The following is a 25,873-nucleotide window of genomic DNA, read 5'->3' on the forward strand; positions in this document are numbered from 1 at the left end:
ATTATGGGTTTTAGTCTTTCGGTTATTATTCTAGCATAGATCTTATACGCTATAGTTAATAGTGATATACCTGTCTAATTTTCGGATTTTGATCTGTCTCCTCTTTTAAATATTGGTTTTATAAGTGAGATCTTCCATTCTTTTGGTATTTCCTTTGTTATCCAGCAAAGATTCAAAAATCTAACGAACCTTTTTTTTAAATGCTACTGAGGAATATTTTATTAGTTCGCTGTTAATGCCATCATTTCCTACTGCCTTTCGGTTCTTTGTATATCTGAGATCATGTTCTAATTCTTGAAATTCAAGATGATCTGGATTTGTTACAAGATCTTCATCATTTTCTATGTTCATTTCATCAGTCCACCTTTTCTTGTAATAGTGCAGCCAGTCTTTGTTCTTTATTACAATGATATCTGCCACACCCTTTTCGCTGTTATTAAAGTGTCTTACCATTTTATATGCAAGTGTCTGTGTCTCATGGACATAGTTTTCGATCCTGGCAACAAAGTTATCCCAACAGTCTTGATGGAGCTTCCTGCTTAGTTTTTTCACTTCTGCTGCCTGCTCCTTGTATGCTTCATTATTCTCCCGAGTTGGGTGATCTAGAGATTTTTTATATAGTTTTCTCTTTATTTCAAGAGCCTCCTCAATTTCTTTTGTCCAAATCATGTGGCCTTTCTTCTTCTTCCTGTGTTTCGTTTTACGCAAAGCTACACTGGCTACAGTTCTTAATATGTTCTTAATCTGTTCCCACTCATTTTGAATACTGTCTGATTCTGGAACTGTGCCGATTATTGTGTCCAAGTGTCTTTGATAAAGATTCTTGATTGACTCCTGTTCTAGTATGTCGACTTTAAATACCTCTCTTGGTTGTTCTGGGGATTTTTTACGTGTTTTATGCCATCTTTGCTTCAGGGCAACTTTTGCTGGTAGTAGGAAGTGGTCTGTGTGAATGTCATACCCTCTATATACACGCACATCCTGAAACAGAACATCTATTTTTTGGTTTGCTACGAAGTAGTCAATTATGGTTCTAAATCCTCTGGCGGACCATGTGTATTTGTGTGTGTCTTTGTGTTTAAAGAAAGAGTTTAATATTCTGAAGTTGTTGAAAGTTGCAAAATCTCTTAACATGGTTCTATTGCTGTTGATTGTAGTCTCTCCAGCATACCCAACTACATTATCTATTCTTTCCCTTCCTATTCTTGCATTGTAGTCTCCACCAGTTGCAATACAGTCATTCCTATTTATCCTATCTAGTGTTTTCTGTAGATGTTCATAGAACGTCTCGCTTTCCTTCGTTCTCCCTTCCTCTGGGGCATACACTGCTACACAAGTTAGATATCTTCTAGAAATCTTACATTTTATGCTGCATATCAGCTCGTTTATCCATGCATAGCTTAGCAGTCTGTTTGTCAATTTTTTTATGGCAACCCCAGCTTGTGCTCTTTTGCTTTGTTCTATTCCACTGTATATCATAGTATAATTTCCTATATCTCTAGTTGCTTTCATTTTCCTTTTAGTTTCTGTGATAAATGCTATATCACAACTCCCCTCTTCAAATATTTTATGTAGTTCTCCTTCCTTTGTCGATATCCCTCTGACTTTCCATGTTATTAAGTTTACATGTTCCGCTATACCAAATCTTTAACCTTTTTCCGGTTCGTTGTATGGTTTTCCGTCCGGCTTTCCCTATGTAGCTTGCCAGTAACTATTTATTTCGCCTGGCGGCCTTAGGGGGATGCGCAGGTATAGTTGGATAGTGGGGCTGCCACCTTAAGGCCTTCCGACGTGCCTGATTTTCTTGTAAGGTTTGAATCGGTTTAGAGGAAAATGGCGTAGATGGCTAAAAGTAGAGTTCTGCTATCAACGAAGTATTGTGGCAGATAACAGATGACAGCTTCTCAATAAAAAAAAGGCTTGGCTGGTACCAATGTTTAATTGAGGAAGATGCTTTTGAAAATGTGATGGTGGGGCACAGCATCGCACGGAAGTGAAAAGCTGAGTGCGAGAAAATTGTAAAAGATAGAACCTGAAAAAAATTTAAATTCGTAGCTACAGGATATGACTGGACAGGTCTGACAGGAAACGAAAAGGTATTAGAAAACGCAACGAGAAAAGGGTAAATAAGTATGTCAGAAAGAATACAAAGTAACAGTATATCTGCAAAGATATCGACATTCTTCTGCAAGTTACGTTTGCTGTAGAATTCGCCAACAGAACGGAAAAATGAAGTTGAAGGCTACGAAGTCCTCAAATCTGATTTGAAAGATTTATTTGAACACACAATTTTTTATTTAGGAAAGAAAGGCATATGACAACGTGTGGCACGAAATCCTTGTCGACGAGCTCCGACAACAGACAACGATCCCGGACTGTTATAACAAACTGATAGCTACTACTTTATACCGACGACGAACATTGGTTAAAATCCAGTGAAAGACATGGGAAATGAAGAAGATATCAGCAGGATTTCTTCAGTACTGTCACTAGTTAATTCCCGTCCGACCATTCAGATTTAGGTTTTCCGTGGTTTCCGTAAATCATTTCAGGCAAATACCAGGATGGTTCCTTCGCACTCTCGGTTCAAAAGAGAACGACAACTGACGACAAGCAGAGGTTAGTATATATTCGTGCGTCTGTGAAAATATCTATGCGCGAAGCATGGGACAGCTATTACCCTCATACCTTGGCAAAGAATCTATTAGTTAACCCGAGATAGTACTGGTCCTACACTACTGGCCATTAAAATTGCTACACCAAGAAACAATGCAGATGATAAACGGGTATTCATTGCACAAATACATTATACTAGAACTGACATGTGATTACATTTTCACGCAATTTGGGTGCATACATTCTGAAAAATCAGTACCCGGAACAACCACCTCTGGCCATAAAAACGGTCTTGATACGCCTGGGCATTGAGTCAAACAGAGGTTGGATGGCGTGTACAGGTACAGCTGCCCATGCAGCTTCAACACGATACCACAGTTTATAAAGAGTACTGACTGGCGTATTGTGACGAGCCAGTTGCTCGGCTACCATTGACCAGACGTTTTCAATTGGTGAGAGATCTGGAGAATGTGCTGGCCAGGGCAGCAGTCGAACATTTTCTGTATCCAGAAAGGCCCGTACAGGACCTGCAACATGCGGTCGTGCATTATCCTGCTGAAATGTTGGGTTTCTCAGGGATCGAGTGAAGGGTAGAGCCACGGTCGTAACACATCTGAAATATAACATCCACTGTTCAAAGTGCCGTCAATGCGAACAAGAGGTGACCGAGACGTGTAACCAATGGCACCCCATACCATCACGCCGGATATGGCGATGACGAATACACGCTTCCAATGTGCGTTCACCGCGTTGTCGCCAAACACGGATGCGACCATCACGATGATGTAAACAGAACCTAGATTAATCTGAAACAATGACGTTTTGCCATTCGTGCACCAAGGTTTGTCGTTGAGTACACCATCGGAGGCGCTCATGTCTGTGATGCAGCGTCAAGGGTAACCGCAGCCATGGTCTCCGAGCTGATAGTCCATACTGCTGCAAACGTCGTCGAACTGTTCGTGCAGATGGTTGTTGTCTTGCAAACGTCCCCATCTGTTGACTCAGGGATCGAGACGTGGCTACACGATCCGTTACAGCGATATCATCTCGACTGCTAGTGACACGAGGCCGTTGGGATGCAGCACGGCGTTCCGTATTACCCTCCTGAACCCATCGATTCCATATTCTGCTAACAGTCATTGGACCTCGACCAACGCGAGCAGCAATGTCGCGATACGATAAACCGCAATCGCGATAGGCTACAATCCGACCTTTATCAAAGTCGGAAACGTGATGGTACACATTTCTCCTCCTTACACGAGGCATCACAACAACGTTTCACCAGGCAACGCCGGTCAACTGCTGTATATGTATGGGAAGTCGGTTGGAGACTTTCCTGATGTCAGCACGTTTTAGGTGTCGCCACCGGCGCCAACCTTGTGTGAATGCTCTGAAAAGCTAATCATTTGCATATCACAGCGTCTTCTTCCTGTCGTTTAAATTTTGTGTCTGTAGCACGTCATCTTCGTGGTGTAGCAATTTCAATGGCCAGTAGTGTATATAAAGTTGCTACGCGGGCCCAATGGTTCCGTCTAGCCCCTTGTTGACCAGTATGGTGCGGCAGTTGAAAATAGCAGAACGAAAGCCGAAGCTTTAAATTTCGCGTTCAAGAAATCGTTCGCGCAGGAGAATCGTACAAACATACAGTCATTTGGCCATCGGACAGACTCCCGTATGGACGACATAGTAATATACATCCCTGACGTAGAGAAATATCTGAAAGATTTGAAAGCAAGTAAGTCACCAGGTCCGGATAGAATTCCAGTTCGGTTTTACGAAGCGTACTCTACATCATTGGCCTCTTACCTATCTTGCATTTATCGCGAATGTCTCGCTCAGCGTCAAGTTCGACCCAAGCGACTGGAAAAAAGCGCAGGTGACTCAGTAGGGTCAAAATAGCAGACCCACAAAATTACAGACCAATATCTCTAACCTCGATTTGTCGCAGAATCCTTGAGCATAATCTCAGTTCGAATATTTTAAATTTTCTTGAGACCTAGAAGCTTATGTCCACGAATGGCTCTGAGCACTATGGGACTTAACATCTGAGGTCATCAGTCCCCTAGAACTTAGAACTACTTAAACCTAACTAACCTAAGGACATCACACACATCCATGCCCGAGGCAGGATTCGAACCTGCGACCGTAGCGGTCGCGCGGTTCCAGACTGAAGCGCCTAGAACCGCTAGGCTACACCGGCCGGCTATGTCCACGAATCAGCGTGGTTTTAGAAAGCAGTGTGAAATTCAGCATGCCCTTTTATCACATGATATACTGCGAATTATGGATGAAGGGCAACAGCAGATTCCATATTTCTAGATTTCCGTAAAGCATTTGACACGGTGCCCCGTTGCAGGCTGTTAATGGAGGTACGAGCATATGGAACAGGTTCACAGATATTTGAGTCGCTGGAAGACTTCTTAAGCTAAAGAACAAAGTATGTTGTTTATATTGTTCTCGGCGACGAGTGTTCACCAGAGGCAAGAGTATCGTCATGTATGCCCCAGGGAAGTGTGACAGGACCGCTGTTGTTTTCTGTATACATAAATGATTTGGCGGAAAGAATGGACAGCAATATTCTGTTGTTTGTTGATGATACTCTGCTGTACGGTAAAGTGTCGAAGTGGGGGGGGGGGAGGGGGTAAATCATTATGTATGTGTGTGGAGATATCAATTGTCCAGCTCATGTCTTCCTGGTCGTTGTGTCCGTCAAAATGTGTAAGTAGGCTGTTTAGGTATGCTATGTAAGTAGGCTGTTTAGGTTTTTATGTTGGTAACGTCACGTAGCGTTCTGTATGAAAATCACTGACTGTGCTGTGTGCAGTCTGTGGCTGATTTGCATTGTTGTAATATTCGCTATTGTAGTGTTGGGCAGTCGGATGTGAACACCGCGTAGCGTTACACAGTTGGAGGTGAGCTGCCAGCAGTGGTGGATGTGGGGAGACAGATGACGGAGTTTTGAGAGCGGATGATCTGGACGTGCGTCCATCAGAGAGAGTAAATTTGTAAGACTGGATGTCATGAACTGATATATATATATATGATGACTTTTGAACAGTATTAAGGTAAATACATTGTTTGTTCTCTATCAAAATCTTTCATTTGCTGACTATGCCTATCAGTAGTTAGTGCCTTCAGTAGTTAAATCCTTTATTTAGCTGGCAGTACTGGCGCTCGCTGTATTGCATTAGTTTGATTAACGAAGATTTTTGTGAGGTAAGTGATTCATGAAAGGTATAGGTTATTGTTAGTCAGGGCCAGTCTTTTGTAGGGATTATTGAAAGTCAGACTGCGTTGCGCTAAAAAAATATTGTGTGTCAGTTTAGTGATGATCAGAATAAGTAAAGAGAGAAATGACTGTCTGAGTAAGTTCAGTTTTGCTCAGCTGTTTGAAAATCAAATAACGTAGAGGTTTTCCAGCACTGTCATTTGTAAAATTTTTCTAAAGGGATGTTTCAAATGTAATCTGGAAGAGGGGATGAAACACACTCTAAGAGAGAGGAAAAAAAAGACACGAGTTATGCAAATTGGTCACAAACTGACATTTACACAGGGGTCGACAGAAAATGCAAAATTGTAAGCTTTGATGGACGATGGATGAATCTGTGACGCTGTAGCGCAATTTCACCGCGCAACTGGCAAGGATGGTAAACAGCGGACATGTCGATACCAGGGCATAAAGTCTTTACAAATTTCGTTCCGTGTACTCACAAGGGAACTTCCCCATCGCACCCCCCTCAGATTTAGTTATAAGTTGGCACAGTGGATAGGCCTTGATAAACTGAACATAGATCAATTGAGAAAACAGGAAGAAGTTGTGTGGAACTGTGAAAAAATAAGCAAAATATACAAACTGAGTAGTTCAAAGTAAGATAGGCAACATTAAGGACAATGGGATAGCCGGAACGCTGTGGTCTCGTGGTAACGTGAGCAGACTGCGGAACGAAAAGTCCGTGGTTCAAATATTCCATCGAGTGGAAAGTTTAATTTTTTATTTTCAGTTTATGTGACAAACTCTTATGTTTTCATCACTTTTTTGGGAGTGATTATCACATCCACAAGAAAACCTAAATCGGGCAAGGTAGAAGAATCTTTTTACCCATTCGCCAAGTGTACAAGTTAGGTGGGTCGACAACATATTCCTGTCACGTGACGCACATGCCGTCACCAGTGTCGTATAGAAAATATCAGATGTGTTTTCTTGTGGAGGAATCGGTTGACCTATGAGCTTGCGATTGAATGTTTTCTGTTCCCATTGGAGAGGCACGTCCTTTCGTCTACTAATCGCACGGTTTTGCGAGGCGGTTGAAAAACACAGACACTAAACTTATTACAGTGAACAGAGATGTCAATGATCGAACGGACAGATAATAACTATGCAAAAATAAAGGAAGTAAAATTTTCAGTCGAGGGAAGACTTGAAACAGGGACCTTTCGTTCAGCAGCTGCTCACGCTACCACGGGACCACGGCGCTCCCAAGCTCCCGTTCTCCATTATGTTGCTTATGTAGCCCATGGACGACTCAGTTTGTATATTTTGCTTATTTTTTCACAGTTCCACACTTCTTCCCGTTTTCTCAGTTGATCTGTGTTCAGTTTATCAAGGCCTATCCACTGTGCCAACTTATAACTAAATCTGAGGGGGGTGCGATGGGGAGGTTCCCTTGTCAGACGGTAACTATGCCTTGCAGACAGACCCGTGAACAACAGGCGCAGATGCAGCGTCGCACCTGAGAGAGGACGTGTAGCTGGGCTCAAAGACGCCGGGTGGAGTAATCAGCGAATCGCTCGATATTTCAATGGGAGCGATGCCACTATTCGACGATGTGGGCAGGAAAGGGTCAACTGTGGCCGAACACAAGTCAGGAAGGAAGCGGTCGACCTAGAGAGACGACAGAACGCGAGTACCGAACAATCGTCAGAGAGGCACTCAGAGCCCCGGATTCATCGTTATCACCGATCCGACCTGCGACTCGTGCTTCAGTAAGCACAAGGCCCATTGGTAAGTAGCTCACAGGAAGGCGGCTGTGCTCACGGCACCACCTGCGCCCACTACCATCGACCTCTGTACACCTACAAGCCCGTTCGCAGTGATGTCGAGCGCCATTCGGCCTGGAATCTCATTCAATAGAATAGAATTGTCTTCATTTATGAGTCTGGCTTTGAACTGAGCCCTGACGATCAGCGAAGAAGTGTCTAGAGACGCTCTGGACAGCAGTGGGATACCAGTTTAATATATTTTTTATGGGATCTAAAATTGAAAAACCTCTCTCACACCGGCCTGATTTAGCTTCACTGATCAGGACAGTAAAAACATGCGTATATTAAGGGAATTTTCATTGACAAAGCAGGCTTATCACATTCACACAGTTCAATACTGTTCTATCCTGATTAAATTAAGCTTAATTTAAATTCCATAAGGCAGTGAAGCAATTTCGAAGTCTCGGCGCGACGAAAATTGTCAGTCGATCTCCTGGAAACATTTGTAATAATTATTAACTTTCGGTGATCACATGGGGAAGACCGGAGATCTGCTGGTAAGACCGTGTTAGCCTGTTTATTTGAAGTAACTGGATATATTGAGCATACAAAACGGCAGGTTCGTCCAGTGTAAATCAGACGTTCCCCACTGATGCCGTGCAACACAGCGTAGTAAGCAGACACTGTCAATAATAATCAATAATAATCAGTTTAGTTCATGTATTAAATTCCTTCTCATACAGAATCTCATCAAGATGGCGACTAGCTCAACAATACATACATATACATCCTTCTTTTACGACTAATCGGCCAGAAGTCCCCTATTCTTTTTCCCAAGAGAAAACATAGATAGCAGAGAAGCTATTCCATGGAGTAAATGGACGCTCCAAGGAATAATTGGGCTTGAAACTACTTTGCTTTGATAATCGGTAAGATAAGAAGAGATATCTCGAGATATGTACTGAGTTATATGATTTATAAAATTTCTGTAAATATCGCGGAGAGACCGCTGCAAGAGACATGACACCAGCTTGACTGGCACCCGCCATACCGCACGACAACGAGGAGTGATAGTCTGGCCTGTCATTTTGTTCCATAGCAGCACCCCTTTGGTTATCATCCGCAACACCCTTACAGCACAGCAGTACTGTAACGTCGTGAGTCAATACGCAATAGCATTTTATTGCAGAAAGCTACTTTGAAGTACGGGCTCGTAGCTTTGAAGCCATTGGCGGTGGCAATATACAGCCGCTGGTACCTTAGCGTGACTCACTCGCACCTGTCGCTAGCCTAGTCGTGGTAAGAGCAACCTGTGTTAGTTCGAGCAACAGAATATTCAAGCCCCTAAGAGTCTAAATAAACAGTATTAAATATTGTTCAATTTTGTTGAAAGTCACTATACAGCCCCTTCTTATTAAAACGAAGGTTGTGCTAAAGTCTCAGCTATCTAGCTGAGATACTTTCAGATTTAGACACAGTTAACTAAAACACCAAAAACCGAAACTTATAAGATTAAAGTCAGTTAGCATTCATAGCAATTTGTCTTTTAGTATAATTTGGAATTATTACTGAAGTTCACTAAACGGCAGAACAATTTATTTAGATTTTTTATTATTAAAAACGTTCAAATTCAAATGGTTCAAATGGCTCTGAGCACTATGGTACTTAACATCTGAGGTCATCAGTCCGCTAGAACTTAGAACTAGTGAAACCTAATTAACCTAAGGACATCACACACATCCATGCCCGAGGCAGGATTTGAACCTGCGACCGTAGAGGTCGCGCGGTTCCAGACTCAAGCGCCTAGAACCGCTCGGCCACACCGGCCGGCTAAAAACGTTCACTATTTTTCATTTTTGTAACATAGAATTCAGAAAGGATTAATATTTATTTAATAATTATTTGTTTTGTTGTGTGAATAAATGACAGTGAGTGAGATTGCATATGTGGGACATACGTAAAGATTCAATATTGTCTGATGTTAAACATTATGTAACGGTCATGCGAAAGTGCGAGGCAAGCAGTTGCAATGAAAGCTGTAATTTCCCTACCTTCCTGATGATGTACGTCCAAGGGCAACTGCTTTTGTAAGAAGGCAACCAGAATAGCCATTTGCAGAGTAATGATTTTCTAAAGTTATTTCAAGATTAGTTTTCTTTTCGTTTGGTTTTGTTCAACATTTTATTAAGATTTGCATGATGAAGTGACGTAAATGCATCTGTGAATATTGATTGGCGTAGGACAGTTTTGGCGTGAGATACAACTCGAAGGATTGTTTTGATTGGCTGGTCATTTTGAACAACAAATCAGAGATACGCATTTCCCGCGCTCTATCAAGTAGTTATAGGCCCTCGAAGGAACTGTAGGGAGGCAGTCGCTGTTTAGCTATCGGACGTGCAGGTCGTGTTGCCCGTGTCCGCCTACATTATGAGTAAAATGAAGAAGTTATTGGTTTCTCGTGTCTGGATTGTATTGTCGTGAAAACAGTTGCAATTATGGACAGATTGTGAAAATTTGAGTTTCGTGAAGTGCTTTTTTGGAAAGATAAACGCGTGTGAAGTTTTGGCGTTTGTAAAATTCCGCGTGGCATGTTTCATATTCGTCTATGGAATATTTGGCGAGCAATTTCTTTATTAGAAATCCACTGCAAAAGGGCCGAATGTGAAACTCGTATATTGTAGCAGATTAATGACTGTAAATCGCGTAATAATTCGGGTCGGACATAATACATTCTGTAATATCCCCACGGAAAATTACCCTCTACCACGCACTAATTAATAATGATTAATCAAATCATCCATATTTATTTACGTTTAAAAAGTATCTGATCAGATTTTCTAGTAAGATATGCGCCGACAGCTCGTCGACGCCAAGGTAGTTTTCTAGTACGTTTATTCTCTGGAACAACAGAGGTAGAGATATGTATGCTCCATGGTTATTATAGTTGGGATAGAGAGAGAGAGAGAACGGAACTTTTTCCAAAATCGGATTGTTAAAGAAGTTTTTGGGTACTCTTCTTCGCATTAAAGCGAACAAGGGAAATTTGTGCCGCTAGTGGGAGACATAAAGAAATAATAAACCTGTGAAAATAAATCTCTTGAGATTTAAAATACCAGAAAACGGAATCTGTACAACAAAGGATTTAATATAAACCGTTCATCTGAAATCAGGTTTGTGAACATTTTATTACAGAGTGAATGAAGAATGAGTTCTCTGTATGAATCATTGATGATTGTCTAGGCCTGTAATTAATTGGGAAGTTTCAGCTGTGACGAAGAGAACCTGCAATCTATGAGTTTTACAAATCGTCCAAAAAGGCTTCGTCCACATCTGAAATATTAGATCTGTCGTAAACTGAACGAATTGTTCAAACGATCGATTTTCCCAACTGAATGCAGCGCTTAATAATAATAACAAACGTAAAGATCTTTTCTAGCAAAACTGCCGCTGAATATTAAGACGAGGGGCTCTACCAGAGATTCGACGAGGCTGATCTCAAGTAATATATTTTCATTGTACACAGATAAATTATATATATATAGAGAGAGAGAGTGAATGTAATTCTAGAAATTACTTACAATCCTCCAGTAGTATAATTGTTTGTCTGTCCTTTTACGGATCAGCCAATCATAATCCACGAAGCCCTGACTTTACTGTACTGATTCAGGCGTGAGAGTGAAGGAGCGATAAAGACGACAGTTACACTTCTGTACAGACAAACACTACACCAAGTTAGCGGCAAGCTGCATTCAACACACAAAGACTTTCATCACGATTCAAAACATCTCAAAACAAGAATAAGAAAGAGTTTTAATTAGAATGGCCAATCCGTGACAGGACACGTTTTTGGACGTTGTTAAAATAATTTTGTTCTTTGTTTCATGTGAACGACGACGAGACAACCTAACTTGGAAAAAAGAGAAGAAATACTCGCAGCTGAATTAGTGGGGTCTACGAATAAACAGCATGCAGGGCGCAGAAAAATAAGGCCAGATCTATAATTTTTCTTACTAAAGCTTGCTTGTATGCTGGAAGTAGACGTAGAGTTGAACATTGACTAATTATGATATCAGACGTAGTTTGACCTGCCCTAGTTGCATTTAAATATATATAAGTAATATATGAAACTATTATTGTGTGGACGATCGCTACAGATAGCGCAATAGAACGCCCAGTAGACACGGCTGGAGATGTAACAGCAGGGATGCAACATGGATTAGATCCATTAGTAATTATAATGAGACAGATGCAAATGATAACCGAGAGTATGAATAATATGAAAACCGATATTAACGCGAGATTAGCCTCAGTTACTGAAGGGCAAAACCAATTGAATACAAAATTAGCCTCAGTTACTGAAGGGCAGGAAAATTTGCAAACCGACATTAATGCGAAGTTAGCCTCAGTTACTGAAGGGCAAGACCATTTGAATACAAAATTAGCTTCAGTCACTGAAGGGCAGGAAAATTTGAAAGCTGAGATTAAGCAGCACTTACAGGCCAGTTTTTCCGAATTAGAGCAGCGGATAGAGGAAAAGACAAAGGAACTAAAAGATCAGGCCGAAGAGACGGAACGAAAATTAACTGCACAAATAGAATTGGTTAAAGCTCAATGTGAGGAATCTACTCAACGTGTACGTGTAGAAATGAAGGAGTATGTGGCCATTAAGATAGATACCGTACGCGAACAGGTGGAAATGGTTCCGCAGTTAGTACAAAAGCAAGATGCCATGTCATGTGCAATTGCGCAACTTCCTGAATTGGCACGTACGCAGACGAACCTAAAGGAAAGTGTGGAACATCTGACAGAACGTCAAGACGTTATTGACCACCAGATTAATGTATTAACGGGTAAATTATCCGAAATCACATTAGAAAACAAAAGGCTAATGTGTGAAAACGTTGAGCAAAATGCTAAAGCAGCATTCCAGAGTCTACGCGCCAAACACGAAGAGAATTTGTTTGCGAAAGGACTTGAGGAAGTTGGACAGCAGTTAGGTGATGATCTCGAGCATTGGAAACAAACGATCGAAGAATCGATACGCGTTTCACAACAAGGCTCAGAACAAATGAATACAGGTCGACAGCAGAAGTTGTCAGCGACTATAGACCCAGTTACTGCACATTCGCACACAATACCGACATGTGTAAGTAACTCGAATATCAAATTGCCACGAGCTAGTTGTTCGCGTGATGTCCTAGCGGATGGAGATTACGAAAGCCTTTGTCATGCCGAAGAAAAAATGATAAAGCATCGGCAATTTCAGGTTTTTAACACTGACAAAAGGGGGGTCCATCCGATTGTTTTTATTCGAAGTTTTAGAGGAGTGCTACCCAGAAATTGGTCGGAGTGGCAGAAGATCAGTTTCGTTACTGGGTATATACAAGGTTCGGGGGCGATCTGGGCCTCGGACATGACTTCTGTTTGCTCGACGTATGAAGATTTTGAAAAAGCGTTTTTAGCGAAATTCTGGTCAGAAGGAGTACAGGAACGCCTAAGGCAGGAGGTGCTCTACCCCGAGCCTTTCTCTTTTTCGAAGGGAAGCCTTAGGAAATATTTTGAAAAATATATAAATAAAACAAGATATTGGGACAGACCTATGCCTTTGCCAGACATAATAAACATACTTAAGGCAAGATTACCAACTAGCATCCGGAATCAATTAATTTACGGCAACGATAAAGACCTGGAGTCGTTCCTCACGACGTTAGATCATATAGACATTATAGAAGAGAACAGCCAGAAAGCACGTAATAGCAGATTCCAATATAGGGAGATAGAACCTCCGGCTAATGGTAGGCAAGGGAACGCACAGAGATCGATAAATAGTGGAGAAACCCCTCAAAATATCAACAATAATACCGGCAATAGTCTTGCGAGGGGCTATCCAAGGAATAACAGGAATGGGAAAAGATACAATCCCGTATGGGGAAACGAAAGGAATTTCAGACCCCAAGCTTGGAACAATAACGGTAATAGAAAGTGGAATCAACCGGGGGGAATAAACTCAAACAACCAACATCAGTGGGGACAGACATCTACGAATCAACCGGTAATTACCGGAGTGACGGACGATGTCAACCACCAGGCGAATCAAAATCCAACAAACTTGTAAGGACCCACTCGTGCCCCGGAGGAGCGGTCAACAATAGGTTGAGGGGCAACAGGATATGTGTACCCATGCTGACGTATAATGATGGAAGATTACTGGCAGATGAATTGACCGAAGACTTAGAACCCCAAGATGAGGATAAGGAACAGGTGGCAGTAGCCGAAGTGCAAGTGATTTTGGAGACTGTACCTATAACGGCGGTTTTAGACACAGCTGCAACCACGAATGTTATTTCGGAAGCTCTATTCAACAAGATCAGAAATATAAGACGAGTACCAATTTTTCCAGTTCAAAATTGTAGAATAATAGGCGCCGTTGGGGCTCGATCGGCGAATGTAAAAGTGCAGTCACTACTTAGTGTAGAAGTAGGAAATGTAGCAATATTAAGCACATTCCTTGTTGTGAAAAATTTGGTGGTAGACTGCATTATCGGAGTCGACAGCCTACGTCAATACGGATGCAGAATAGATTTTAAAACAGGAAAAATTTGGTTAAATATAAATAAACAAGAAATTGAGTTGGACTTGTTGAAAAAGGAAGGCCTTACCAGAAAATATAATAGTGGGATCAGTGTGCAAGTAATCAGGACTGCACAGAATTCTAAACGGCACGTAAATAATGAGTTCCAAGCCAAAGGAGATTTCGGTCAATTAGTGTATGAGAAGTTAAATGAATCTGACTGCATCACTGAAGATCAGAAGAAGCAGCTCAAAGAATTATTATTAGTGTATGAAAACGTGTTTGATGAAAGGCCAGGAGTGATTAAAGGATACATATGCCATCTCTACGTTAAGCCGCACGAAACATATTGTCGAACTTTCTATCCTGTTCCCTGGAGGTTAAAAGCTCAAGTTCAAAAAGAAATAGATCGCATGTTGAAATGGGGTTTGATCGAACCCTCCACAACCCCTACTGCTCACTATTGTTGGTCGTGCCAAAAGCATACACGGGATTGAACAAAATAAAAGGGTTATTTCCTCATAATGACTGAAAAAGATATAATGAAGATTAGAAGATAGGGAGGAATGGTGTTCCGAGTGACAGAGATGAACGCTCGTAAAAAAAAAATATAACAATGAACTGTGTGTGTGTAGTGTTAAAAACCTTTAAAGTGAAGTAGTTAATCAATGACATAGAATATAGAAATAGTGACTAATTATTATTATTGGATGTTGTAAAAAGGATAGTGGAGATAGGCTTCACCTGTGGTTTGAGTGAACATAGGACTTTAGCTTTGCTAATGTGATCAAGATGTATAAAGTATCTGACTGACCTGCGAGAAGAATGAAATGTTTCCCGCAAAAGGACGCTGAATAATCAAAAAAAAAAAAGGTTCAAAGTGAATATTCAGATATAATCTCATGTGAACGCTTAGATGTATAAACGTGTGAAGGGATGTGTTGTGGTAGTGAATCGTGAGTGACGGTTAACGCCGCAAAAACAATTTCCCGCGCAAAACAGTTGACGTCGGCGCGAGAATTAAAATCGATAGAGACGACACAGATATGCTTTATAAGAGACTCGCACCAAGCGCGAGAATAAACTCATTCAGGTTGAACTTTAAAAGAAATAAGTGTCATAATTAGGAGTTAAGAGTTTTTAAAATTATTAATATTTATAGAATTAATAGTTGTTAAATGGTTTGTGTTCGTTTGGGAATTCTGTTTGAAAAATCCAGTTCCATAGATGCGCATGGATGAACGCAGTATGAATCAGAGAGAAAATGAAAGAAGCGAATCCGCATTCCTCAATGCTAATAAATTTTACAATTCAGCACTAAACCGAAGAAATATATGTGTTTAGAATAAAAGGTTTTGAGGATAGCTAAATTATATGACTTATTAAGGGAATATGGATGATGTCTGGTATAAAATGAACTACACTTTCCATTATTCGATGATTTGAATCCAAAATCTATAGTAAGTTACATGAATCCTTTAAATTACGAAGGACAAATCAGTCATAGAAAATCTGTTAAAGCGTTTGGACTTATAAGTACCAGTGGGGAGGCAAAGTCAAAAGGAGTATTCAAACGAAAGTAAATCGTATGATGCTTTTGGCAACATCATTAATTAAGAGTTAAATTCATTGAAGTACGTCGTAACAAAAAGGATCCATGAAGCCATAAGGATTTTGCTTTCAAAAAGGAGAATCTTGGACGGTGCAACCTAATCAGTTCTCTTACAGGAAGAGTTTCGTTTTTGTTCACTGCTAATTCTTTTGGGAATGAATGTTGCATGTCAATTCGAGTATCCCGGTTCCTTCTACTCTTCCCATTGTGGGCCGCGTAGAAGATCTACTACAAAGGGGGCCGCGTAGAAGACCGACTACAAATGTGGACGTCGGGGACATGCAAGACCCGGGGGAGTTTAGCACCGCAAGATATTGTACTAGGAGCAAGATTGTAAAACGCAAATTCACGTTATTTATTGTAAAAAGTTTTTTGCTAGAGGCACAAACTACCTTTTTCCAAATTGTGAGACAAATTGATCCCTATCTTTTCTTTAAAGACAAATGTCAAAATTAATTTTGTTCTTCTATAGGCTTTCCTATCTCCTATGTATCGTAGGCTGGGGGTCTAAGCTTAAGAGGTTTTCCAAGGTTTCCCTGCTTAAGAAAGTTCCCGAATGGGTAGACCCTGACAACAGTCTATGAAAGATCATCTTCCTTGGTTGTGCACAGCAAACATAACACCGAGATGCACGTAAAAGCAATACAGCCGCGATACCTGTCTCTTCATTTCTTCTGTTTTCCACATTTCTTTTCTTCGTCTGTCTCAAACATAATATTCTTTTTCAGTCGGAGGACTGACAATCATCACTTCCGGGTTATCCACATTAATAGATAGCTCGCGAAGTGTGTTCGGTGAATCAAAATTGAGCTCACAAACTTCGCTCGCTGCGAGGGGCATTGTAATATCCCCACGGAAAATTACCCTCTACCACGCACTAATTAATAATGATTAATCAAATCATCCATATTTATTTACGTTTAAAAAGTATCTGATCAGATTTTCTAGTAAGATATGCGCCGACAGCTCGTCGACGCCAAGGTAGTTTTCTAGTACGTTTATTCTCTGGAACAACAGAGGTAGAGATATGTATGCTCCATGGTTATTATAGTTGGGATAGAGAGAGAGAGAGAACGGAACTTTTTCCAAAATCGGATTGTTAAAGAAGTTTTTGGGTACTCTTCTTCGCATTAAAGCGAACAAGGGAAATTTGTGCCGCTAGTGGGAGACATAAAGAAATAATAAACCTGTGAAAATAAATCTCTTGAGATTTAAAATACCAGAAAACGGAATCTGTACAACAAAGGATTTAATATAAACCGTTCATCTGAAATCAGGTTTGTGAACATTTTATTACAGAGTGAATGAAGAATGAGTTCTCTGTATGAATCATTGATGATTGTCTAGGCCTGTAATTAATTGGGAAGTTTCAGCTGTGACGAAGAGAACCTGCAATCTATGAGTTTTACAAATCGTCCAAAAAGGCTTCGTCCACATCTGAAATATTAGATCTGTCGTAAACTGAACGAATTGTTCAAACGATCGATTTTCCCAACTGAATGCAGCGCTTAATAATAATAACAAACGTAAAGATCTTTTCTAGCAAAACTGCCGCTGAATATTAAGACGAGGGGCTCTACCAGAGATTCGACGAGGCTGATCTCAAGTAATATATTTTCATTGTACACAGATAAATTATATATATATAGAGAGAGAGAGTGAATGTAATTCTAGAAATTACTTACAATCCTCCAGTAGTATAATTGTTTGTCTGTCCTTTTACGGATCAGCCAATCATAATCCACGAAGCCCTGACTTTACTGTACTGATTCAGGCGTGAGAGTGAAGGAGCGATAAAGACGACAGTTACACTTCTGTACAGACAAACACTACACCAAGTTAGCGGCAAGCTGCATTCAACACACAAAGACTTTCATCACGATTCAAAACATCTCAAAACAAGAATAAGAAAGAGTTTTAATTAGAATTCCTGGCCGCCTTGTGTGTGTACTGGGTTGTATGAACTGTGAGCTGAGGGCAGTGATATTATTCGTTAATGAAATACGGGCTGATGGCTAATTCTTTAATTTTGAACCTACGGAAATAAAGCACTTGTTGCGGAATTTTGACATTTTTTCTAAAAGAATCAAGCAATCGCCCTCCACCCGAAAATCGTTATAAGGTATTACAGGATAGCTTGCTACTGGAGTTTAGGCGGAATTTGCAAACGTACGAGGGCAGTTCAATAAGTAATTCAACACATTTTTTTTTCTCGGCCAATTTTGGTTGAAAAAACCGGAAATTTCTTGTGGAATATTTTCAAACATTCCCGCTTCGTCTCGTATAGTTTCATTGACTTCCGACAGGTGGCAGCGCTGTACGGAGCTGTTAAAATGGCGTCTGTAACGGATGTGCGTTGCAAACAACGGGCAGTGATCGAGTTTCTTTTGGCGGAAAACCAGGGCATCTCAGATACTCATAGGCGCTTGCAGAATGTCTACGGTGATCTGGCAGTGGACAAAAGCACGGTGAGTCGTTGGGCAAAGCGTGTGTCATCATCGCCGCAAGGTCAAGCAAGACTGTCTGATCTCCCGCGTGCGGGCCGGCCGTGCACAGCTGTGACTCCTGCAATGGCGGAGCATGCGAACACACTCGTTCGAGATGATCGACGGATCACCATCAAACAACTCAGTGCTCAACTTGACCTCTCTGTTGGTAGTGCTGTCACAATTGTTCACCAGTTGGGATATTCAAAGGTTTGTTCCCGCTGGGTCCCTCGTCTAACCGAACACCATAAAGAGCAAAGGAGAACCATCTGTGCGGAATTGCTTGCTCGTCATGTGGCTGAGGGTGACAATTTCTTGTCAAAGATTGTTACAGGCGATGAAACATGGGTTCATCACTTCGAACCTGAAACAAAACGGCAATCAATGGAGTGGCGCCACACCCACTCCCCTACCAAGAAAAAGTTTAAAGCCATACCCTCAGCCGGTAAAGTCATGGTTACAGTCTTCTGGGACGCTGAAGGGGTTATTCTGTTCGATGTCCTTCCCCGTGGTCAAACGATCAACTCTGAAGTGTATTGTGCTACTCTTCAGAAATTGAAGAAACGACTTCAGCGTGTTCGTAGGCACAAAAATCAGAACGAACTTCTCCTTCTTCATGACAATGCAAGACCTCACACAAGTCTTCGCACCCGAGAGGAGCTCACAAAACTTCAGTGGACTTTTCTTCCTCATGCACCCTACAGCCCCGATCTCGCACCGTCGGATTTCCATATGTTTGGCCCAATGAAGGACGCAATCCGTGGGACGCACTATGCGGATGATGAAGAAGTTATTGATGCAGTACGACGTTGGCTCCGACATCGACCAGTGGAATGGTACCGTGCAGGCATACAGGCCCTCATTTAAAGGTGGCGTAAGGCCGTAGCATTGAATGGAGATTACGTTGAAAAATAGTGTTGTGTAGCTAAAAGATTGGGGAATAACCTGATGTATTTCAATGCTGAATAAAACAACCCCTGTTTCAGAAAAAAAATGTGTTGCATTACTTATTGAACTGCCCTCGTAAGTATTGACGATGTTTCTCTTCAACGCTGCCTTTAACATCGTCTGGAGAGTATCTACGTATGCATAGAAACGGGCTGGTGATCAGACGCCGTACTGAGGTTGGTGGAACTTGTGTAGTGAACAGTACGACGAGAGACAGTGGTCAAACATTTAGGCATCGCAACGCGACACTTTTAACCCGCCCCGCAGCAGTACGTCGACGACATTCTACCTCCCGTTTTGTTGCCCTTCATGACGAGCCATTTGGGGCTTGCATTTCAGCGGGATAATGACAGTCTGCACACGACGAGGGTTCCCACTGCTTGTTTTCGGGCTTGACAGAACCTATACTGGCCAGCGGGGCCACCGGATCTCTTCCCAGCTCAGAATGTTGGGAGCATTATGAGCAGGACTCGCCAACTAGATCAGGATTTTAGCGATCTAGCGCGCCAGTTGGACAGGCAGGAGGACATTCAATTCCGTCAATCAATGCCGCGCTGAATAACTGCTTACATAAGGGTCAGAGGTGGACCAATGTCTTATTGAGTCGCTCAATTTGTGCAGCTCTTTCTCTTGAATAAATCGTAAAGTTATTTTGAAATTTTGACCATTTGTTCGTCCGTATATGTACATCTCGTCTATCGATACCCATTCCATTCGGACAATTCCTTCGTGATGCGTCCTTTTTTTTCTTAGATTGTAATTCAGTAGCTCTCACAGACTAAGTAATAACAATGTTTTCGCTCTTTATGCTACAAGTATTGCTTGTCACTTTTATTTAATGTTATTCCTGGGGTTATTCAAGTACTCTGGTATACCCATAATTTATAACTAAACTCTTAATTGTTTTATATTGTTATAAAAATGCATTTCCTACGGACAATGTATCTGCAACGCTTTTGGTACGAAATACACTACTGGCCATTAAAATTGCTACACCAAGAAGAAATGCAGATGATAAACGGGTATTCATGGGACAAATATATTACACTAGAACTGCCATGTGATTACATTTTCGCGTAGTTTGGCTGCATAGATCCTAAGAAATCAGTACCGAGAAAAACCACCTTTCACCGTAATAACGGCCTTGATACGCCTGGGCATTGAGTCAAACAGAGCTTGGATGGCGTGTACAGGTATAGCTGCCCATGCAGCTTCAACACGATACCACAATTCAACAAGAGTAGTGACTGGCGTATTGCGACGAGCCAGTTGCTCGGCCACCATTGACCAGAGTTTTCAGTTGGTGAGAGAGCTGGAGAATGTGCTGGCCAGGGCAGCAGTCGAACATTTTCTGTATCCTGAAAGGCCCGTACAGGACCTGCAACATGCGGTCTGCATTATCCTGCTGAAATGTTGGGTTTCGCAGGGATCGAATGAAGGGTAGAGCCACATGTCGTAACACATCTGAAATGTAACGTCCACTGTTCAAAGTGCTGTCAATGCGAACAAGAGGTGACCCCATAACATCACGCCGGGTGATATGCCAGTATGGCGATGACGAATACACACTTCCAATGTGCGTTCACCGCGATGTCGCCAAACACGGATGCGACCATCATGATGTTGTAAACAGAACCTGGATTAATCTGAAACAATGACGTTTTGCCATTCGTGCACCCAGGTTCGTCGTTGAGTACACCATCGCAGGCGCTCCTGTCTGTCATGCAGCGTCAAGGGTAACCGCAGCCATGGTCTCCGAGCTGATAGTCCGTGCTGCTGCAAACGACGTCGAAATGTTCGTGCAGATGGTTGTTGTCTTGCAAACGTCCCCATCTGTTGACTCAGGGATCGAGACGTGGCTGCACGATCCGTTACAGGCACGCGGATAAGATGCCTGTCGTCTCGACTGCTAGTGATACGAGGGCGTTGAGATCCAGCACGGCATTCCGTATTACACTCCTGAAACCACCGATTCCATATTCTGCTAACAGTCATTGGATCTCGACCAACGCGAGCAGCAATGTAGCGATACGATAAACCGCAATCGCGATAGGCTACAATCCGACCTTTATCAAAGTCGGAAACGTGATTGTACGCATTTCTCCTCCTTACACAAGGCATCAAAACAACGTTTCACCAGGCAACGTCGGTCAACAGCTGTTTGTGTATGAGAAGTCGGTTGGAAAAGTTCCTCGTGTCAGCACGTTGTAGGTGTCGCCACAGGCGCCAACCTTGTGTGAATGCTCTGAAGAGCTAATCATTTGCATATCACAGCATGTTCTTCCTGACGGTTAAATTTTGTGTCTGTAGCACGTCATCTTCGTGGTGTAGCAATTTTAATGGCCAGTAGTGCAAATTAAAAATATTTTAAAAACGTTATAAAGACTCACAAAAACAATGCAAACGGAAATGTATCAATTCACGTCGGCCAAAGAGACACTTTAAGAATAAAAATCGGAGCAACCTCCGTGCACTCTACGTCTGGAAACGTGACTCTCGACGTAATTCCCTTTTTACATTTGATGCACGACTGAAACTCTATCCTTGGCACGAAACTGGTAGAGCAGGAGCGCAGTACGTGACGAACAAAGGCAGGTCGAGCGTTTCCGCAGGAACTGCTGACCCCTCACCGTTTCTGGAAGCATCTCTGCGTGAGATGAGAGCCGGCTACCTTCTGGGTCCGTGACGTCGATGCGGAGGACGTGACCCCTCTTCCTCGCTGTTCTTCAGCTTTCCGGACGTCCTGAGAATCTCGATCGAGGCTGCTGCGTCTCAGGACGGATGCCACGGCGTTCGAGCAAGTCCCTAACCCAGCCGAAGAGCTTGTCTTAATATTCTATGCGCATCGACTCAGCTTCGTGTACTTGCATCCAAGGATCTCCCCCACGTCTGATATATGTTCTATCGATCCAGGAATCTGTGTACCCCGACCTCACAGCGGCCAAAGGCCTAGGAAGAGCACGCGACCTTTGCCTCACTGGCCATAAGGTGGGGGAGAATTAATTACTTTTATTCACAAGCTGCGACATAGTCGCGAATTGAACAGTGACCCGGATATAGAATAAATTTCCATTACTTCGCGTATATGGTCACAAATTTTTTTCATCAGACTACAGGTTTCGGTCCATAATGACATCTTCAGAACTGTTATAAAAACAAGTACACTACTGGCCATTAAAATTGCTACACCACGAAGATGGCGTGCTACAGAATCGAAATTTAACCGACAGGAAGAAGATGCTGTGATATGCAAATGATTAGCTTTTCAGAGCATTCACACAAGGTTGGCGCTGGTGGCGACACCTGCAACGTGCTGACATGAGGAAAGTTTCTCATACACAAACAGCAGTTGACCGGCGTTGCCTGGTGAAACGTAGTTGTGATGCCTCGTGTAAGGAGGAGGAATGCATATCATCACGTTTCCAACTTTGATAAAGGTCGGATTGTAGCCTATCGCGATTGCGGTTTATCGTATCGCGACATTGCTGCCCGCGTTGGTCGAGATCCAACAACTGTAAGCAGAATATGGAATCGGTTCAGTAGGGTAATACGGAACGCCGTGCTGCATCCCAACGCCCTCGTATCACTAGCAGTCGAGATGACAGGCATCTTATCCGCATGGCTGTAACCGGTAACGGATCTTGCAGCCACGTCTCGATTCCTGAGTCAACAGACGGGGACGTTTGCAAGACAATAACCATCTGCACGAACAGTTCGACGACGTTTGCAGCAGCATGGACTATCAGCTCAGAGACCATGGCTGCGGTTACCCTTGACGCTACATCACAGACAAGAGCGCCTGCGATGGTGTACTCAACGACGAACCTGGGTGCACGAATGGCAAAACGCCATTTTTTCGGATGAAACCAGATTCTGTTTACAGCATCATGATGGTCGCATCCGTGTTTGGCGACATTGCGGTGAACGCACATTGGAAGCGTGTATTCCTCATCGCCATACTGGCGTATCACCCGGTGTGATGGTATGGGGTGCCATTGGTTACACGTCTCGGTCACCTCTTGTTCGTCTTGACGGCACTTTGAACAGTAGACGTTACATTTCAGATATGTTACGACCCGTGGCTCTACTTCATTCGATTCCTGCGAAACACTACATTTCAGTAGGATAATGCACGACCGCATGTTGCAGGTTCTGTACGGGCCTTTCTGGATACAGAAAATGTTCGACTGCTGCCCTGGCCAGCACATTCTCTTGATCTCTCACCAATTGAAAACGTCTGGTCAATGGTGGCCGAGCAACTGGCTCGTCACAATACGCCAGTCACTACTTGAACTGTGCTATCGTGTTAAAGCTGTATGGGCAGCTGTACCTGTACACGTCATCCAAGCTCTGTTTGACTCAATGCCCAGGCGTATCAAGGCCGTTATTACGGCCAGAGGTGGTTGTTATGGGTACTGATTTCTCAGGATCTATGCACCCAAATTGGGTGAAAATGTAATCACATATCAGTTCTAGTGTAATATATTTGTCCAATGAATACCCGTTTATCATCTGCATTTCTTCTTGGTGTAGCAATTTTAATGGCCAGTAGTGTACTTTTGTACATTACCTGCTATCGGAAAAATGTCATATACACATTACCGAAGACAGCAAGAGGACAGACGGACGAGTACACCATCGTGTTCACATGTCATGCATCCAAGCTGCTGACAAGTATAATGTACAGGAGAATGGAAAGGAAAACTGAGATCTGTTAAATGATGACTAGTTTGACTTTAGGAAAGGCAAAGGCTCGAGAGAGGCAGCTGTGACGTTGTGCTTGATAGTAGAAGTAAGACTTAAGAAAAATAACGATATACTACTCGCATTTACTAGCCTACAAGGAGCATTCGACATTGTAAAAAGGTACAAGATGTAAGCTATGGGGAAAGAGGAGTGATACTCACTATGTACAAGCTCGAAGTGGCAAAAATAAGAATGGAAGACCAAAAACGAAGTGATCTAATTAGAAGGGGTATAAACATCCGAACAGGCCTCGGAAGGCCCAACGGGACCGGCCGACCGCCATATCACCCTCAGCCGATAGCATCACTGGACGCTTCTCATTCAAGCAGCTACTCAGTTGGCCTCACAAGGGCTGAGTGCATCCCGTTTGCTAACAGCGCTCAGCAAACCCAGACGGTCACCCATCCAAGTGCTAGCAAAACTCGACAGCGCTTAAGTTCGGTAACCTGACAGAAAACGGTGGTATCACTGCGACAAGGCCGTCGGCATACAAAGGGGATAAGACAGGGATGCAGCCTGTCTCCCCTAATTTCATCAGTCTTCTCACTGGTTTGATGTGCCCCTTGCAAGATACACTCATGGTACGAAACCTATGTAAAAGTTTCTCAATTCTGCCACGAGTCAGTAGAAAGTGGTTTAGGTGACGTACAGAATAGCTAGTCACGCCTTCCCACTTGAGACTGTGCAAGTTATATTGATCCATTGGTGGGTTACTTTAATGAATCGGTGCGTAGGATTTTCTTCTGCCTGTTTTCTTTGGCTCTCTCGATGATGATGTCTCTCGAAATTCTAGCAGCGCATTGAATACTGCAGAAGACACGAGCAAGCGACCTGTGATGACAAGTGAAAGTGGGGGTAGTTAATCTACTTCAAATAAGGCATTCCCATTACGGTCCATTTATTGGCGAACACGGTGAAACAGTTAAGTTAAACAGTTGAGAGAGGACAAATCACTATCTTATTATTTTGATATACAAGGCTATTCTTTAATGTTGCTGGTACATCCCAGGTATCATTTTCTATGAGACCAGAGGATGTTACTGACTGAGCAGGCGTCGATAGGAGCATGCACATTGTTAATGCTTGCGGGAGATTTATGGTAGCTTTGCTTCGAATGGTATTTTATGGAATTGACAACAAGCGGGTGGTTTGGTTATTTAACAGTAAATCTTGCAGTGGACATTCGGGCCATGGAAGCCAAGTGCACATGCAAGAGAGAGGAACATGTCAAAGCACCTGCCAGGGACAGTATGCTGAGGGCAGATATATTTTAGCAGACGCATGATGAGGTAGACAAGGGGAAGGCTTACAAATTAAAGCAATTGCTGTTAGGGTGTAAACTTGCAATCACCTGTAGTCCTTCAAATCAAACCGCAAGACCAGTGCAGTTTGGCACGGGAAATTGATGAAATTCAAGAGTACGGTTAAGACGACTAGTGCAGAGAATAGACACGGCATTTCTTCTGTCACCGACTGCCTAGACTTGGCCACAGCCGATATCTCTAATACTTCGAAAAACTTGGTCAGTAACGTAACAATATTTATTTGTTTACTGTTCCGTCTTTTTACTGCTTAGTGGTGTTGTCGTATTGAAGCTCAAATGACTTGTAGGCTCCCAATAGTGCACTCTAACGCAGAAAAAAGAACCCATCAGGAAAGAATTATCCGAGTGGGACTGAAATCGGTAGATGTGATTACAAGTACGGGCAACAAACCATTACAGTTTCAGAAAAGTTGGAAGTTTTATTCAAGAGAAAGAGCTTCACAAATTGAGCATGACAATAAGGCGTTGGTCCACCTAATAAAAGCAATTATTCGACTTGGCATTGTTGACAAGATTTGCTGGATGTTCTCCTGAGAATATGAGGCCAAATTCCGCCCAATTGGCCCATTAGATCATCAGAATCCCGAGAT

The sequence above is a fragment of the Schistocerca nitens genome, chromosome 2 (genome assembly GCF_023898315.1).
Source record: "Schistocerca nitens isolate TAMUIC-IGC-003100 chromosome 2, iqSchNite1.1, whole genome shotgun sequence".
In the NCBI taxonomy this organism is placed as follows: domain Eukaryota; kingdom Metazoa; phylum Arthropoda; class Insecta; order Orthoptera; family Acrididae; genus Schistocerca; species Schistocerca nitens.